The following is an 8,798-nucleotide window of genomic DNA, read 5'->3' on the forward strand; positions in this document are numbered from 1 at the left end:
AACCATCACCTGACTGGTTTAGATCTCTGGACTCTGCCATCTCTAAATTCCTTTGGAAAGATAAACCACCGTGTATTAGCTTAAAAACGCTGCAAAGGACCAAGGACAAAGGAGGACTAGATCTGCCTAACTTTCACCACTACTTCTTAGCCTACAGGCTTCAAAACAACTCAGGGTGGCTGAAACATACCATCTTAGATGAACCTTGGCTAGACGTAGAACAGGCACTATGCTATAAAATAGAGATTTCGGATCTACCATTCATTAGCTCAAACATTAAACGACACGAATGCTTCAAAAGCATCAGTATCAGCTCTTCTCTGACAGCATGGTGGGAGTTTCTAAAAACAACTGAGTCCTCATTAATCCCATGCAAACATACTCCCATCTGGAACAACCCTGACATACTACTAAACAATAATATGATAAATTTCCCGGATTGGAGTTGTAAAGGTATTAAATACTTGGAACATATATTTGAAGAAATAGACTTTATCCCCTTTGACTTATTAGTTAAAAGACATGGGATTAACAAGAATAGATTTTTAGAATATCAACAAGTTAAATCTATAGTAAAAAGGAAATTCAAGTCTAATCAAATCAAATTACAAATACCACCAAGTGTGGCAGAATTCCTTAATCTCAAAACCCCCAAATTACTGTCTAAAATATACAGGACAATTTCGAAAATGGATGAATCAATATCCTTTCCTATTGCAAAATGGGAGGCAGATTTATCAATCAGCTGGGACCACAATTTCTGGTGTAAGACATGTTTAAAAACCTTTGAACTGATTAGAAGTTCCAATTTACAATTAATACAATACAAAATCCTGCATAGAGTGCACTATACAGGGCATCGGATGTTCAGGATGGGTTTTACGTCTTCTAACAACTGCTGACACTGTCAAGGGGATACACCTGACAATTACATCCATGCTCTTTGGTTCTGTCCACCTGCTCAGATGTTCTGGCGCAGGATTTGTGAGGACTTATCAAAGAGTCTGAAATGTACCATTCCAGCCTCTCCTTCAGTCTGCTTGTTGGGCAACCTAGATGGTGTCACTACAGAGATTAACACAACCTACATGGCTTTCACCGCTTAATGCATTGCTAAGAAGACTGTCCTCATGAACTGGAAAAATAAAAATAACTTTAATATCAACCAATATAGAGAGAGTTTGCTGGACCATATTAGTCTTGATACAGCTTCTGCCGCCACATTAGACCAGTCTCTCTGGGCTCCTTTGATCAGCTCCATCACCTAGTGGCGGTGGGGGGTCGCAGGTTTGTCCCGCTTCGGTCTTTGTTGTTGCTGTGGGGGGGAATATGGGCTTGGGGCGTCTGGGGGATCCCTGGGGGGGGGGGGTTTCTGGGGGGGTTCGGCGCTGGGGCTGTGGCTCTTGGTTGGCATCTTTCTGGCGGCTACATGCAGCGCTGCTGGGGTAGCCTGTGCCGGCGGACGTAGGTTGCCGGCCTGGCGGCCGTGCTGCTCCTGGGTGGGTCCGGAGTGGGCTTGGAGTTCTGGGGACGCTCTGCCTCCGGGCTAGGGTTCCGGTTGGGCTGGGGGGGCTTGGGTCCTGGTGGGTGTGTTGCCGGGGTGTGGGTTGGCGCGTGCACTGGGGCCCGGCCCCGGTGCGGGGACCTTCGGCACGTCGGAGGGGCTGGGGGCGTCTTTAGCTGGCGGGGAGGTTGTTACCATCTGTCCGCAGGTGGTCCCTGCCTTAGGGGTATCCACTCTGCCGGGGTGGGGGGGAATCCAATTGAGTAGGAGAATGGACCCAACCTCAACCTGGGTGTCTATTGTCTTATGTAGTCTGGGAGTTGACTGAATGGTGGGGTGGGTGTAGTTTTTCCTCTGTGGTGGGGTCTGGTTGGCTGCCCCGGGCTCTGTGGTGCCCGGTGGTGCCGCTGCTCTGGGTCCCGGACTGGATAGGCCTGGGCCGCCCCGCCCTGGGTGGATTTCGGGGAACGGGGGTGCTTATGGGGGTCAGTGGGGGAGCTGGCTCCAGAGGGGGGGTACGTTGCCCCCCCCCCCGATCCTTCCCTCCCCATCCCTAAATGCTTCCCTCCTCCCGCTCTGTCACCCCAACACACATGTAGGGCTTTGAGGTGCAGGTGCGTCGCTGGGATGCAGGGGAGGTATTCCTCCTCTGTCCCCCCGTGACCACCTGTGTCTCAGTCACACATCACAACTTAGACACTCTCATTACTTACTCTCTCATGACACATACATTTAGGGCCTTGGGGGTGGGCACACGGAATGGCGTCCAGAGGGCGGTCTGTTCATTCAGCCTTACCTCTGGTGCCAGTGCCCACTTCTCAATTTTAAGTTGCACATAGACATTGAGGGTTCTGGGGAGGGGCCGAGCTGACACCAGCTGCTGATTGGCAGAGGGTGGTTAGCACCATGCCCTTCCCCTGTTTTAAAGCACTTTAGAACAACACGCACCAACACCACATATGAGCGGGCGGAGGGAAGCATGAGGTCTTTTCACACCCCCGTTCTCTGTTCACCATCTGGGGCCGGGGGCTGGGAGGAGCTGGCCGTCCGGTCGGGGTCCGGGCTGGTGGGCTTCTCGACTGCTGTGGGGTCTGGGGTGGTCTTCTTGTCCCCACGCCAGAGGAAAAAAGGGATCCATCTCCGAGGTCTGGTGGCGGATTGCCCCTCTGGGGGTGGTGGTGCCTAGATCTCGGAGTATAGAGTATATACAGTATGGGGAGTGTGAGTGTGTGTACGGCGTTCATTTCTGTGTGTCTTCATGTTTGGCGAACGGGTGAATATTTGTTTATGTGTGCATGAGGGTGGGAACGTATGCTTGTGTATGTGTACGCCTGTTTGTCTATACGTATGTGTCAGGTTGGGTCTTAGACTCCACCTGAAATAACATCTCAGGCTCTATTGCCCCCCACCACACTCCCTGCTGGTGGATGAGGCCCCCGGCTGCCGATGCGTTGGTGGTTCTCGATGTCCGGGGCTGGATGCTCTGGTGTGTGCTGGCTCACTCTCGGCGGTTGTCTGTCGGGGCCTGGTCCTTCCGGCTCTGTCGGGCCTCGGCTGGGGGGTGGGGGGGCCCTTGGACCTCTGGGCCCGGGGTCCGGTCTGCCCTGGTGTGGCCGGCCGCCAGCGGGGCCTGCGTGCTCGTCGCCACGGCCCCCTGGGGCTCCTGTGATGTGGCTGCCGGATGGCCCCCCTCCGGAGCGCTCCTCTGCCCTTTTCTGGGTGGGGGCTGCAATTGTCCCTGCGGTGGTCCTCCTGGGGTTCCCGTGCCCTGGGGGGCCTCTGTATGTCTGGGGTCCGGGTCTCCTCCGTGTCGGCTTCATGTCCTGGGTGGGCGGGGCTGTGGCTCCCCACACACAATACTAGACATTTACATGGAGAAACCTTAGGAACACCAGCGCGCTGACACACAGGTGCTCACGGACACGTGCTCACGGACACACACTGTCTTGATCGGCTGTTGCTTTTGGGCATGTGTTGTAATGCTGGTTGTGTGTGCTGTTCAACAACATTTAACGTTTGATGGTCGTTGTGATTAGTACAGATGTATGTTGTCTTTCTCTTTTCAGCAGACATGGAAGCAGATTATCTGTTTTGTGTTTTTCTTTTCTCCCTTTTTTTTTTCTTTTCCTCTCTCTCCCTCTCTCTCTCTCTTCCCCCTTCTTCTCCTTTGTTTCCCCCCCTCCCTCTCCTTCTTTTGAGGAAGTAAATAAAAATATAAATAAATAAATAAATACAAAGTAGTCCTCCGCAGAGGGGGGGTGGAGGAGGGAATATTAAAAAAAAAGATATAGTGGGCGCTTAAGTACTACGAATGAAATTGGAAAAACTCTGGATGCAAAATAATAATGTTTTGAAGCGGGGGGGGGACCTGTTTGCAGAGTCACATGACCTTGTCTGCTGGTCCTGTGAGCTCGAGGTCTGAACACACCTTCATCTCTCATACAGGCTTTATAATGAGACCTGAGCCAATCGCTGTGCCTCTGGGCTCTTTGGTCATTGTGTACAGTGACCAGCAGGGTCTGCTAATCTGCCTGAAAGCAGCTCGTTTGAAACAGCATTACAAACTGGAACAATAAGGAGTTTAGGGCCATGGGAGCGTGAGGACAGGGGGTTCAACTCAATCTGATTTTGGTCTAGGTGACAGATATATAGTGATATATACTGACATCTTGGTTCTCAGAAGCCACCAATGATGAAATCTGCAGCATGCTATGGGGTGGCTCGGTCCTGTCATGCAGGCTGTTGGAAGACCTGGTGCAGAAGTAGTCTCCAACAGAGGATGCACGACCTGGATCTGATACGAGTCAAGAACCAGCCTATCTGTAATCACACACACACAGGCCGAGCAAGAGGCTGGAATATAACAGGACACACATGTAGCCAGAACCTCCCACAGCGTCCAAACTGTCACCAACACTGATGTAGCCAAACTCTCCAGCACATGAGCCTCTCCTCCCCCCCCACAGACATCTACCCACCCTCCATATTTCACATCCCAGCTGATGTGGAGCCTGACTGATTGGCTGAAGGTGCTGGGTGTGGATGCAGACACCATAGAGAAGGCAAGCATGCTAGAGCAGCCTGCTGGGATGCAGCCTGGGCATGAGACAGCGTGGGAAGCCTTCTGGAGGACCTGGAGCGCTACTCTCACCGTGGGCCAGCGGGCAGCAGGTGGTGCAGTGATTAGTGCACTGGGTCTACAGTCAGGAGGATAAGGTTCATGCTCAGAAGGTCAGGCCTCTATCCACTGACAGACTGTAAGTCCACTGTGGTGTCTGTAGCATTTTTTGTTTATTCTGTATGGTTGATTTTTTGCTCTCTGCTACCTAGCAGGAGAGGGCTCCTTAGACAGCACCACCTAGTGGACAGACCAATGCAATTCTGCCCTTGCTGACCCAGGATGAATGACATGTGCTTTTCTTGTATTAACTGTCTGTCTCTGCAGTTTTGAGTCATAATAATGTTTACACATTACTGTTTATGACGTCATGCCCCCCCCACTCCTGAGATAGGCATTTAACACTAACTGCAAATGAACTTTGCTTTGGATTAAAGCTAAGTAAATAAGTAAATATCCCTTCGCCTCCCGAATGTGAAACAGGAGCCCAAAGCACCTGACCAATGGGGAGAGATGAGTTTGCACACAGACTCACCAACGTTGTAAATATTGCTAAAACGTTGCTGGAATGCCCAGCATCTTTCTGCACCACTTCTGCTGATGTGTGATGTTTCTTTGTTCCTCTTTGAACATTTTTACTCACAGCATCACAATGTGTGAAAACCACATGGACACACAAAGCTTAAACTAGAAGCCCAGTATATATTATATGATAAAAGCCTCCCTGTCTATGTTTTGCTTGGATGTTTATTTCTTAAAGGTCCGAAAACAGCAGCTTCTCAAGCCAGATGCAGGGGTTGCTGACCTCAGTGGTGCATTAGAAATGCAGCTTTTCACAGAATGCGACATGGGAATCTGGGCCTGGAGCCTTAAAAAGGAGCCTGACTTCCTGTTTTCCTATGTACTGCTACAGCCTGCAGATACTGCTTTCTGCACCCACTTGGGAAAGATGTGTTGTTGGGGGGTCAGTGGGAGGTGGGCTTTAGGCTGTAACTGCTGCTGATTGGCTCTTCTGAAGAATGTAGAAGGAAGTGACTCTGAGAGACAACTAACAGGCTTCTGTGGTCCTCAAGAAGCAGATTTAAGAGCACTGCATAGAGCTCTTTTTCAATCTGGGCATAATTTTGCTCTGTCTTATTTAGGGCTTTTGATGGCCACTGGTGCTGCCGAGGGTTTAAGGCGAAAACTGCACTCACCAGGGAACAGCCCAGTTCCTTTAAACACGTCAGCAAACTCGTCCATAATGCTCTCAGGTTTTCTTGGCTGCACATTGATAACATGGACCAACTTAACCATGTTCATGTCCAGGCATGCTCTCAAGTCTAGGGGGATCCTTTGTGTCTGTCGAAGTCCAGCATCACCGAGTTCCCTTTATATCTGGAGGTCAGCCTGCAGGATCCCTTTAAATTGAACACATGCCCATCATATCCTAAGAGCTTGCTGGACGGTGAGTCTAAATTTACAGTGACATACATGGTAAAATACATTTGGTAAAATGTGTTGGTGGGAATTATATTAGCTTGTGCACCTATATCTATTTTGAATCTGAGTTTGTGTTTCTTTTGTCCCACTAGCACCTCAGCAAAAGCTTGTTCTCTTACTGTGTCTGTGCTGTTTTCTGATTGAGTCAATAAACAACTCCTCTGTCTGCTCATTCGCAACAGAGTGTACCTTTCGCTGTCTGTGTTTTGCTGGGTGTTGCATTTGGGTTTTAACTTATTGCATTTGTTGCATTGCCGTCCGCGCACTGGGCATTCTTCTGTACTGCTGTGTTCTCTCCCACAGGACTCACATTCTGTGCCCTGCTTAGCAGCATCGCTAGCATTTCTGAGTGGCCTGCTATGTTTCGGGCGCAGTAAAGCTGCACTTTGCAGGGGTTTATTCACAGTATGGACGGCCTGGCCAGCTGTACAACCCTCGCTGCTCACCCTCATTATTAACTGCTGCTGTGAGACCTCATGTGAGTGAGCGATGTCCATCACCTTTTCCAAAGTCAAGTCGGGGCCGTGGCTTAGTAGTTTCTCACCGACTTTTGGTGAGTTTGTTGCAAAAATTACTCTGTCCCTGACCATCTCATTGCTATTTTGGTAGTCACAGTATTTTAGTAAGAGCTTTAGTTCCATTACAAACTGGTCAAAGGTTTAACTTGGACCCTGCATTTTTTCATGGAACTTATAACGAGCAAAAATCGGGTTTGCTTTAGGCATTACATAGCCTTCAGATTTGTCATAATAACTTTTAAAATGTTCGCTTGTTCTTCTGCTAGTGACCATGTATTAAAAACCTTTCTCTCCAATCTATAGCATTAAATAGCTACATTTCACCTCTTCAGATTTCACATGGAGGGGACTGCTGAACATTAATTCGATGTGTTGTTGAAACTTTCGCCATGTGTCAGGGAGGTTAGAAGAGCCCCAGTCCATTCGCGGTTTAGGTACCTCCTAGTGATTCCATCCTTCCACTCCAAGTGCCAGTCCCTACCTTTTTATTATATAAGCCAAGCATAAATGACACCATGTAATGTTTCGTGTTGCCGTCACTCACAGTGTCTGGCACAAATCACTTCATCCACAGGCAGCAGCTTAAACTAATGTCTTTATTATTCTGCCATTCATATCCCATCAGCCCATTCCAATACGGCCTTTGTATGACACGTGCCTCTTGGATATTACACCGTTCATCCTGAACTTCCTGGGACAGACTCACTGTGACTGGGTACCTTTTCTCTCCCCCTGTAAATACAGGCAGTCCCCAGGTGAAGGAAGTCTGTCCTACAGACAAACGGACTGCTATAGAGAAAATATTGTGTGGCTTCAGTGGTGCATCAGCTTGAGGTACAGTATGGTACCTTATGTAGTTACTATTATTATTTCTGTATTATTACTGTATTATTATAATTATTATTATTGATGGCATTATAATACAATTTTCTGACTTACCTTCAAATTCGACTTAAAGAAATAGGGAACGGAACCAGTTTAAAACCTGGGGACAATATCATATTCCATCAGTAGTTCAAAACTTGGGTCCTGCTGACAGAAATCAGCTCCTCTCTGGGATTCATGTGAAGAACCTGTGTGTTTTATTTAGTGTAGCATTGACCAAGAGGCCTGTGGCCCCATCATCTCCATGGAAACAAGACCCACAACCGCACCCTACAGACATTCAGAGCAAAGCTGCTGAAACACCACCAACGTGTGATACACTTTCTGTCAGCCGTTATTAATGTCAGTCACAGAGAGACCTGACAGTGCACCAGAGACACTGGCCACAGTTTGGAAGCAGCTGCAGAGGGCCAGAGGTGGGGTTTCCTTATTTATAGAAGCCTGTGATTGTCTGAGTATCAGACATTTTACATCAGAGGCCGTAACAGGTGTGGATCTTACCCAAACGTGCAGATGAGCCCCACACTATGCTGTCTGTAGAATGAACAGAGCGGTAATCGGCATTTTACTCTTTCATCTCATTTAAACAGACCGGAACTTTCTCAGGCACAAACTTCCCTGTATTCACAGCCCCTCTGGACCAGCCCCACAAACACGGGTACGAGAGAGTCCACTGGACCCACAGAGATTGTGTTCAGTGAGCTTAAGTTAGCAGCTCTTGTGTTTTGCTAAACTGTCAGTGCTGTGCTGTGTTCAATCACTTCCTCTATGACCTGCTGTTTATTTCTGTATTTAGTGTGAATATCTGTGGTGAACAGAGTCCAGCATTAAAGGACCAGCAGGCAGCTCAGTGTAAAGTGATCCTGCTTTAATGTCCAGAGCAGAGCTGTAAATGTGAGACGTTTAAAAAGTCGTTTAGTTCAGACTTTTAATTGACAGGCTTCAGTAGCAGTATTTTCTACTGTCATCAGTGAACATCAGTCTGTACTGAGTATTTCCCAAAGTCTTTGCTTAATTTTTTCTTGTCTAATATTTGAAAGAAGACAATTTCCTTAAAAATTTGTTACTCCAACAAAATGCTCTTCAGGGTCATACTCATTTGTAAGTACTGATTCATTTTTCATTTCATGGTTTATTTCCAGTGTTTGTAATATTTGCCAGCTGCAGCTGTGATATTGCCTGTGATTCTGTCTTTAATCACACAAGCATTTTTATTATTATATGAGGTTACAACATGAAATGTTGTACATTCTCTGCCTCTGCTGCGATAGAGGTACTAATTTTTTAATAC

At 48.0% G+C, this 8,798-nt stretch overlaps 1 long non-coding RNA gene across 1 annotated transcript; it reads left to right on the forward strand.

Annotated features, from left to right (window-relative positions):
• Positions 1 to 6,657: 6,657 nt before the first annotated feature.
• LOC140589063 (uncharacterized) lies at positions 6,658 to 8,400 on the forward strand. Its single transcript, XR_011990256.1, has 3 exons — positions 6,658 to 7,056; positions 7,367 to 7,456; positions 7,713 to 8,400. It is a non-coding gene; the product is annotated as an uncharacterized lncRNA (long non-coding RNA).
• The last annotated feature ends 398 nt before the right edge of the window (positions 8,401 to 8,798 follow it).

This window comes from Paramormyrops kingsleyae, chromosome 4 (assembly GCF_048594095.1).
Source record: "Paramormyrops kingsleyae isolate MSU_618 chromosome 4, PKINGS_0.4, whole genome shotgun sequence".
Lineage (NCBI taxonomy): Eukaryota > Metazoa > Chordata > Actinopteri > Osteoglossiformes > Mormyridae > Paramormyrops > Paramormyrops kingsleyae.